The sequence below is a fragment of the Phodopus roborovskii genome, unplaced genomic scaffold (genome assembly GCF_943737965.1).
Source record: "Phodopus roborovskii unplaced genomic scaffold, PHOROB, whole genome shotgun sequence".
In the NCBI taxonomy this organism is placed as follows: Eukaryota; Metazoa; Chordata; class Mammalia; order Rodentia; family Cricetidae; genus Phodopus; species Phodopus roborovskii.
In genome coordinates this window covers 1756291-1765803 of record NW_026126707.1, presented here as the reverse complement: position 1 = coordinate 1765803, position 9513 = coordinate 1756291, and positions in this window count along the sequence as shown.

The following is a 9513-nucleotide window of genomic DNA, read 5'->3' as shown; positions in this document are numbered from 1 at the left end:
CAGGTCCTGCCGCAACACTACACAGATTCAGGCACTGGTGAGGATGTCAGGCCAACAGAATTCACCAGGCAAGAAAGTATGATTATCTGAAGATTAACTGAAGGAATATTAAAAATCCGTGATGACAGCATACCTTTTCATATCTGGCAAGTCTGTCCCGGAATTGATATTTCGAAAAAGTTCAATGACTTAGATATGTAAAGATGTAATTATTAAATTGTTTCATTATATAATCTGTGAACTCTGAAGTGTGGTGCCACCTTGTGTGACTCAAGTGTGACAGACAATCTAACAATCTTATGATTTCATTATTTAAATATGTCTTTTTCTACTCCAGGAAGAGTGGAGTCTGGAGCCCCCTTGTTGGTGTTAAAACGTCTCTTGTGATTTCATTATTTATTTATTTAAATCAATGTTGATATCATTTTGTTATCTCTCTAGGGGTGAATTATGAGAAATTATCCGTTCATTCATTCATTTTATTGTTCAAATCTATGATTAAGAACTGAATGATTTCAGTTTGAGCAATCTTTAGGATTCACGCATAAAACACCATCCACCAGTTTAATGTTTATTCATTGAATTATGAAAATCTGTCATTATGTATTCAGTGACCACTGAAGTTTTTAGCATCCTTAGGTGAGTCCATCGTACCAGAACATCACATCATCTAATAGTACACTTCCTTATTTACCTGTTAAACTAGGAAATTATATAATAATTCATCATTTAATAAACGTATTTGAAATATAGGTAATATTATGGAACGTAAGTCCATTTTGGAGTCAGATTTTGGGAGTAGACGATGTAACATCATCTCATTACTTCATCATTTAACTCTGGAAATAGATAATTATATCAGCGATAGTTTTAGGACTTTGGTGCCATCTCATCAGTGTTAATACAAATCGCCAGCTAAAAAATTATCAATATAATTTTTTAAAAACATCATTATTCCAGGAAGAGATCAGTCTGACTACTCCTTGTGGGATTTATGTATGCACCACCATGACATTATTCAATCATTTTTCATTATATATTAATTAATTGAATCCATGAAGATGTTGTTCTTCTTGACTGGACCAGGGTCATTCCTCCATGGGAGTTAATCACGTGGCAGTATTTAATTATCTAAGTACTCCTTCCTTGACAATCACTGGAGTTTGGTTCCATTTTATGAAAGTTAAGTATGGAAGACTATCCAATTATTAACTTATTAGCTTGTGTAAGTAATGATGGTGTCATCCGTCATTTGGCTGCAGTGAGATTGACACAGCAGGAGATCGGTACCAGAAGCAGTGCCCAGAGAATGGAGGACACTGCCTCATACGGTGATTACTGATTTCGTAGTAGTACATTTTTAACAATCGAATGATTACACGATTTTAAAAAACTGTACTGTTTTGCATCATCAGTTTCTGCAAGGTTGCAACAGAACTGACCCATGAAGGACACAGTGACCACCGATTTTAAAATTAGAACAACTGAATAATCTCCTGATCAGGGAATCTCATCTAATGAACTCTGTCGGGCAGATAACATGACACACCACCAACAATAAATAACTCTAAATAACCATCTTACAAAGCAGGGTACAGGACTTAATAGAGAAGAGTCAATTGAGAAATCCAAAATGACTGAAAGAAACATAAGACACTGCTCAAAATCCTTATTCATCAGACTAATGCAAATCTAAACAACTCTGAGAAACCATGGGATCAAGTTCCTCTAAAGTTAAGAGGATGAAGAGGAGTATATCCCTGCTGATATCAACATCGTGGCTACTCCTCCCACGCCAGGATTTGGCCCATTATCTCATGTCCTGCCACACCACAACAGACTCAGGCGCTTATGATGATGTCAGGCCAACAGAATTCATCAGGGAAGACAGTATGATTATATGACGATTAACTGATTGCATTTTAAAAATACGTATTGACAGCATTCATTTTCATATCTGGCAAGTCTGCACAGGAAATGATGATACAAAAAAGGTCAACGCTTTCATATTGAAAGACGCAATTATTAAATTCCTTCATTATATAATCTGTGATCCCTGAAGTTTGGTGCTACCTTGTGTGACTCAAGTGTGACAGATGATCTAACTATCTGATTTTTTCATTATTCAAATCTGTCTTTTTCTACTCTAGGAAGAGTGGAGTCTGGATCCTCCTTGTTGGTGTTAAATTGTATCTCGTGAATTCTTTCTTTTTTTATTTATTTAAATCAATGTCTATATCATTTTGTTACCTCTCTAGGAATGAATAATGAGATATTATCTATTCAGTCATTTCTTTGTTCAAATCTATGAATAAGAACTCAATGACTCCTCAGTATTGAGCAATCATTTAGGTTTCATGCATAAAACACCATCCACTTGTTTAATGTTTATTCATTTAATTATCAAAATCTGTCATATGTATTCATTGATCACTGGAGTTTTGATCCTCCTTATGGGAGACCATTGTGCCAGACTATCACATCATCTAATACTACACTTCCATTGGTCTACTGCTCTATTTTGTTGCCAATACCAGGCCCTTTCAGGAGTATTTCTCTGTAGTAGAGCTTAAAGTTGGGAATGGTGATGACCTCTGAACTTCCTTTATTGTACAGGATATTTTTGCCTATTCTGGTTCTCTTGTTTTTGTTTTTGTTTTTTTTTGTTTTGTTTTGTTTTTATTTTAAAGTCCATTATTATTCTTTCAAAGTTCGTGAAGAATTGTGCTGGGATTTTAATGGGGATGGCACAGTATCTATGGATTGTTTTCGACAAGATTGCTATTTTTACTATGTTCATCCTACCTTTCCAAGAGCATGGGAGATCTTTCCATTTTCTGCTATCTTCTTGAGTTTCTTTCTTTAAAGCCACAAAATTCCTATTATTATGTCATTTGCTTATTTGGTAAGCATTACCCCAAGATACTGTATGTTGTTTGTGGCTATTGTAAATGTTGATATTTCTCAGATTTCTTCTCAGCCCCTTTTTTGTCTGAATAAAGTAGGGCTACTCATCTTTTTTGAGAATATCTTGTATCCCGCTAGTTTGCTGATGGAGTTAATAAGCCTCAGGTGTTCCCTGGTAGAAGAAGGTTTTTTGTTTTTTGTTGTTGTTTTTGTTTTTTTGTTTTTTGTTTTTTTTGGGTGGGGTTCAATTTTGTAAACTATCATATCATCTGCAAACAGAGAAAGTTTGATTTCTTCATTACCATTTTGTGTCTCCATGATCTACTTTTGTTGTCTTATTGTTTACCTACTACTTCAAGTACAATATTAGAGATATGGAATGAGATGACAGCCTTGTCTTGTTCTTGATTTTAGAGAAATCCCCTTAAACTTCCATCCATTCAATTTGATATTATCTGTTGGTTTACTGAATAGTGCTCTTATTATGTTTAGTTAAGTTCCTGTTACCCCTGATATCTCCAAGGCCTTTTTTCGTGAAAGGGTGTTGATTTTTGCTGAAGGGTTTTTCAGAATCTAAGGAGATTATCAGGTGGTTTTCTTTTTCACTTTGTTTATAATGTGGATCACCTTGATAGATTTTCGAATGTTAAACAACGCCTGCATACCAGTGATGAAGCCTACTTTGTCATGGTGTGTGATTTCTATGATGTATGCTTGGATTCGGTTTTCCAGTATTTTATTGAGTATATTTGCATCAATATTCATTAGGGATATTAGTATGTAGTTTTTATTCTTAGTTGTGTCTTTGTGTGGCCTGGATAACAAGGTGATTGTGGCCTCCAAAAGAAAGTGTTTGGCAATAAACTTTCTGTTTCTATTGTGTGGAACAATTTGGGGAGTATGAGATTTAGCTCTTCCTTGATTTTCCAGTAGAATTCTGGACTGAAGCCATCTGGCCCTGATCTTTTTTCTGTGTCTGTGTGTGTGTGTCTGTGTGTGTGTCTGTCAGTGTGTGTGTGTGTGTGTGTGTGTGTGTGTGTGTGTGTGTGTGTGAGTGTGTTTGTTGGAAGGCTTTTGATGACTGCTTCTACTTCGTTAGGTGTTTCTAGCTCTATTTAAGTTGTTTGTCTGTTCTTGATTTTATTTTGGTGATAATTATCAAGAAATTTGTTCATTTCCTTTGAATTCTCAATTTTTTTTGGAGTATAGGTTTTCAAGGTATGACCTGAATATTATCTGGAGCTCAAAGAGGTCACACCTTTAATCCCAGCCCTAGAGAGGTATAAAAGTTAGAAGCAGGGGATTGAGGAGTCAGTCTCAGAATTGTCCAGCCCCTCCAAGGAGAGGAAGGTGTCTGAAACTTGGTGAGAGTTTGTGGAGACAGGATCAGCGCTTTCTTGTTGACATAAAGGTAAGAGGTAGTGTCTTGGCTTTATCTGGGTCTGCTATGTATCTTGCTGCACTCAACATTATTGGCAGCACATGGGAGTTAGAGGAAGTCAGATCTCTGTGAGTTGTAGGGTAGCATAGCACGGTCTTAGAGCTAGTACCAGGACTGTAGGCTGTTACCACTGAGAAACAATGTCTCAAAAAATCACAATTGATTTTGTAATTTTCAACAGGATCTAACTCAGTTCAATCTCGTCCTGAAAGTAGATGTAATCAACACGAACATGTCATGTTTCATTATTCTTCCACTAAGATTGGAAGGTTACTGAAGCCCTGGTTAGATTCCACTGGTCATGGCAATGATTACATAAAATGGAATGCTGACTAAAAACTATAAAACTAATTATTTAACAATACAGAGACAGATGCTTAGAGTTTGAGATGACTTGGAGAATGGGTTTTGACTGTTACCATAGACTCAGTTCAATCTGTTTCCTGATGGGAGATCCAATCAAACTGGTCACATACAAGCTATACCACTATGCTCAGGTAGGAGGATTAATGAGATTTCCATGTCAGCTCAGAATGAATAAAGAGTTTAGATAGGGCTTAGCTTCATGGATCCAATGAATATGGAAATCTTACATGTCATCATGAGAGTAAATCCCAGAATTGAAAATTGGGAAAGAAGTTTTGTTTGCTTGTTTGTTTTGTTTTGTTAATTTTTGTTTTTTCAAGACTCAGTTTCTGTGTATTGCATTGCAGTCTGTACTGGAATTCAACCTGTAGTACAGGCTTCTCTTGAACTCACAGAGATCTGCCTGCCTCTGTGTCCCAAGTGCCGGGACCAAAGGTGTGAGTCACCAATGTCTGTGCATGGACTAGTGTTAGAGTTAACCTGAGTCTTTGGTACAATCAGGGCTCCCTCCCCCCTTTCCCACATCTGATTCTCACAAACCACAGCTGTGAAAGCTCAAGTATGATTGGGTGGGGATATGCTCAATTATCCAATTAGATGGCAGAATATGGTTGAAGGTGGGGATATGAATGGAAGTTGTAAGAGGATATGGGCATATAAGGGTTATCCTGGCCAGGGTAAACAGAGTTGTTAGGATTCTCAAGTCACTAACACAACTGCTGGGATTCGAACACCTGTTATGTGTTTGCTGATCAGGTAAGCCATTCAAGCCCATCAGGACATACAACCTTACGAAGGATCTCCAGTCCCTCGGGCCATCTTAGTAACCTTGGCTTTGTTATTTTGTTTGGATTTGCTATTTGAAGCTGAAAAATCTCATTTAGCCCTGGTTACCCTAGAACTCCACATGTACCTTAGTGTTATGAGAGTGTTATGCGATTTGCTGATTCAGCAGAAGGATCGACCTAGGTGAGTCAGAAAGTGTGACATGGAGGGGAAGAGTGTGGATGGAGAGAAGTGACTACAGAGTTCAGAATGTGGGTCGAGTTGAATCAGAGCTGTCGTAGAGAAGTGAATAAATGAAAAGAGACAGTGATGCATGGAGCACAGGTGCTAACCTGCTGTGCCCTTTAAGAGAATGTTGAGGTTGCGATATTCAAGGGTTAAGACACACTGAGCAAGTACCGACCAACAACTCCAATCTGGCTTAAAAGGATTTAATTCAATGTGATTATGGATTTGTTAACTGAAGATGAAGAAAATTCTGTAGAAGCCCACAGTTGGCCATGAGTCTCAGCAAAGCATCAAGTTGAAAAATTGTCAGTACTCAAACTCCTAAAGAGTGGTCTAGGGCTCATCGTGGCACCAGGTCTAAAATATTAGAAATGACAGTGACTGTCTCCATTTCACATATTCTCCCAACAACCCCCACTGATTGAATGCAAAGTATACTTGGCTGTGGGATATTTAACTTTGATCTTGAGGATCAAGAAAGACATTTGAAGATGATTTCCCACGAAAGAGTCTAGCTCTTGTTTACTTTTCCACTCTCTCATTGCCCAGGGCTGTAATATTCTGGGGAGTAGTGTTTTTGATTAGCAGAATAACAGGGAGATTTGTTGCCATGGTGGCTCATGTCCATGAGCATGAGGCCTTTGAGGGACCTATGCCTTTGAGAAAGTCGGACAGTGTGTAATAGGAAATACAGGTTTTCCAACATTTCTAGACTAGTGACCAAAGCCCAGTAGGGTTTACGCCATGACGGGGCAGTGAGTCCTGCTAATAGTGACTTGTCTGAAAGGTTTAATTCCTCTGAATATTCCATAGCACCTGTCTGTGTGAAGGTCAAGATGAGTTCGCCATTGACACTCCAGATGCTGGCAAGAAGTAGTCTGCTAAAAAATGAAGCCTTGGCTATCTCTGCTCTGAATAAGCTACCCATGGAGCTCTTCCCACCGCTATTCAAAGATGCCTTTAAGGGGAAACAAACAAAGATCCTGAGTGCTATGGTGGCAGCCTGGCCTTTCAGATGCCTTCCCTTGGGAGCCCTGATGAAGTTTCCTGACCTGGAGATCTTGAAGGCTGTGCTGGCTGGCCTTGATTTGCTGATTCAGCAGAAGGATCGACCTAGGTGAGTCAGAAAGTGTGACATGGAGGGGAAGAGTGTGGATGGAGAGAAGTGACTACAGAGTTCAGAATGTGGGTCAAGTTGAATCAGAGCTGTCTTCGAGAAGTTAATACATGAAAAGAGACAGTGGTGCTTGGAGCACACTGCTAAGAGATGTAGTCAACAAACAATGAGTCTACCTCGACCTCTGTAGCCATGCCCTTGAAAGGAATCTTTTGAGTCTTGGTTTCCAGGATGCATTCAAGGGAAGTGGATGTGTGAGGTGAAATCCGATTATACATTGGCAGTCTTGCCATTTGAATCCCCTTCTTGTTTGACCAACAGGAATTGCAAATTAGAGGTGCTTGATTTTCGGGATGCCCATCATAACTTCTGGAACGTGTGGGCTGGAACAGAGGATGGTATCTGATCTCCAGATGTTGTCGGAGAGACCCAACCAGTTGTGCACCATCCCAAAAGACAGGGAAAAGAGGTTTGTGACTGTGATGATGAACCTTTCCCTCCATTCCAGACATCTCTGTGAATACCTGGAATGTTTCCACTGCTGGGCCCAGCAGAGAAAAGATGTGCTCCAGGTGATCTGTGAAAAGCTGGAGTTTGGGGCCCGCCCTATCTATAACCCCTTAGAGCTGCTGGAGGTATTTGTGCCATGCAGTATACGGGAACTCGAAGTGAATGCTCGCTGGGACCTGAGGACCCTTGAAAAGTTTGCCCCTGGCCTGGGCCAGATGAAAAACCTTCAGAAACTCCTTCTTCATGAAGTCTTCACACCTTTGTGTTGGTTGTGGAACCAAGAGATGAAACGACGGTGTTTTCGACAGATCGTTTCTCAGTTCTCCCAACTCAACAAGCTCCAGCATCTCTGTTTGAATCGTGTCTTCCTCCTGAATTCAAGACTGGACCAAGTGCTCAGGTAAGGAAGGCTAGAGAGCTTGTTTCATAGGCCAGAGAACAGCCTTTCCATGTTTCATGGAGCATCATAATACACCTGGGGCTTGCCAGTCACTGGTGACTACACACGGATATGACCTCTGAATGATTGCTCTAGTAGTCTTTCTGCTATTCTTGCAAACATCACCGAGAAACGGTCTTTGAAACCTGACCTACAGAAGGGAGCGTGTATTAAGCCACATGTTGCCCCATGTCAGCACTGTCCTCAGAACTGTATGGACAGTTTACATCACTCTCTGATTTTCCAAGGGACAGGGGCTCTCTGAGCACAGGTAGTGTCTAAGTCAATGGAAAATAACTGAGAGTGAAGTGATTAGGGTGGGTCACAGGGAAGACCTCTCAGTAGTACAGAGGCTGTGCTAGGAGGTGGGACTCATGAGGACCAATGTTAGCAGACACAGGTAAGGCTCTGAATTGCCACCAGGTCTTCTTTCTTGGCTTCCTGCTGGCCTCATTTGTCATCTGATGAGGCTTTGAGTTTGACAGCGCAAAGGAACCAGGGGACCTAAGCGGTCACATGATTTTGCCTGTGCTGTTACTTCTCCATGTGAGAGCATTCTGGAATTGGCCTCCACCAAGATCTCAGAATGACATTAGGACACACTAACCTCTGCTCACTTGAAGTTGGTGCCCTTACTCTACCACTATTAAACTTACTGAGATAATCTGCCTTGTCTTTCTGTAGGAACTTGGAAAGTCCCTTACAGACCCTAGCAATCACTCGCTGCTCGCTATCAGAATCAGACATGAGTTACTTGTCCCAGTGTCCAAGCGTCCATCGGCTCAAATATCTGGACCTGAGTGGTGTCAGCTTTATAAATTTAAGTCCTCCACTTCTGGCAAGACTGCTAGAGAGATTGACAGCTACCCTGCAGACATTAAAATTGAAGGGTTGTATGCTCATGGACTTCCAAATGGATGTCATCCTCACTGCCCTGAGCCAGTGTTCCCAGCTGGTGGAGGTGAACTTGATGAAGAACTTCCTGTCTTTGACCAGCCTTAAGAAGCTGGTTCAGCACACTGCCAACCTGACACAGCTCACCTTGGAGATGTATCCTGCCACTGATGAAGTGTATGATGACATTGGTGATGTCTTGCCAGACAGATTTGTCCAATGTTGTTCTGAGCTCATGGACACTCTTAGAGCAATAAGACAGCCAAAGGAGTTCTACATTGTGAGTAAGAAGTGTCTAGATTGCAGGCGATTCTGTGTCTATGACCAGGAGGCCTCCCTATGTTCATGTTGGGAATAAAGGATGAGAGATTATTGCTGGCCTGAGAAAGGAAAGCAAGGACTCCAGTGACTCTTTAAAGAGACACAGATCTTGTCTATTCAAGGTATTTTGGATATACTTGGAGACAATGCCATCCCAAGGAATCAGAGGAGAGAGAAAGAGAGAAGCTTTGACATGGACAATCAGGGCCTGCTCATCTGCTCAGGGCCAACGGTGAAGATCCAACCTCAGATAGGAAAAGAGATTTGAGAACACTGTGCACTGACCCCACCACCATCAGTGTGTGAGTGTTCAGAGACACAGGGGGAGGGGATAAAGGCAGAGCATAGTACAAAGATCACCATGGACTGGATGAAATGTGTTCCATGACTCTGCCTCCACCTTTTCTTTGTCTGACTTACATAAAGGTTTGTAATATGTGCACATATATTTCCTTTTGAAGAGTAACATTGACTGTAGAAAGAACTGTTGTTGAGAGTACGGTC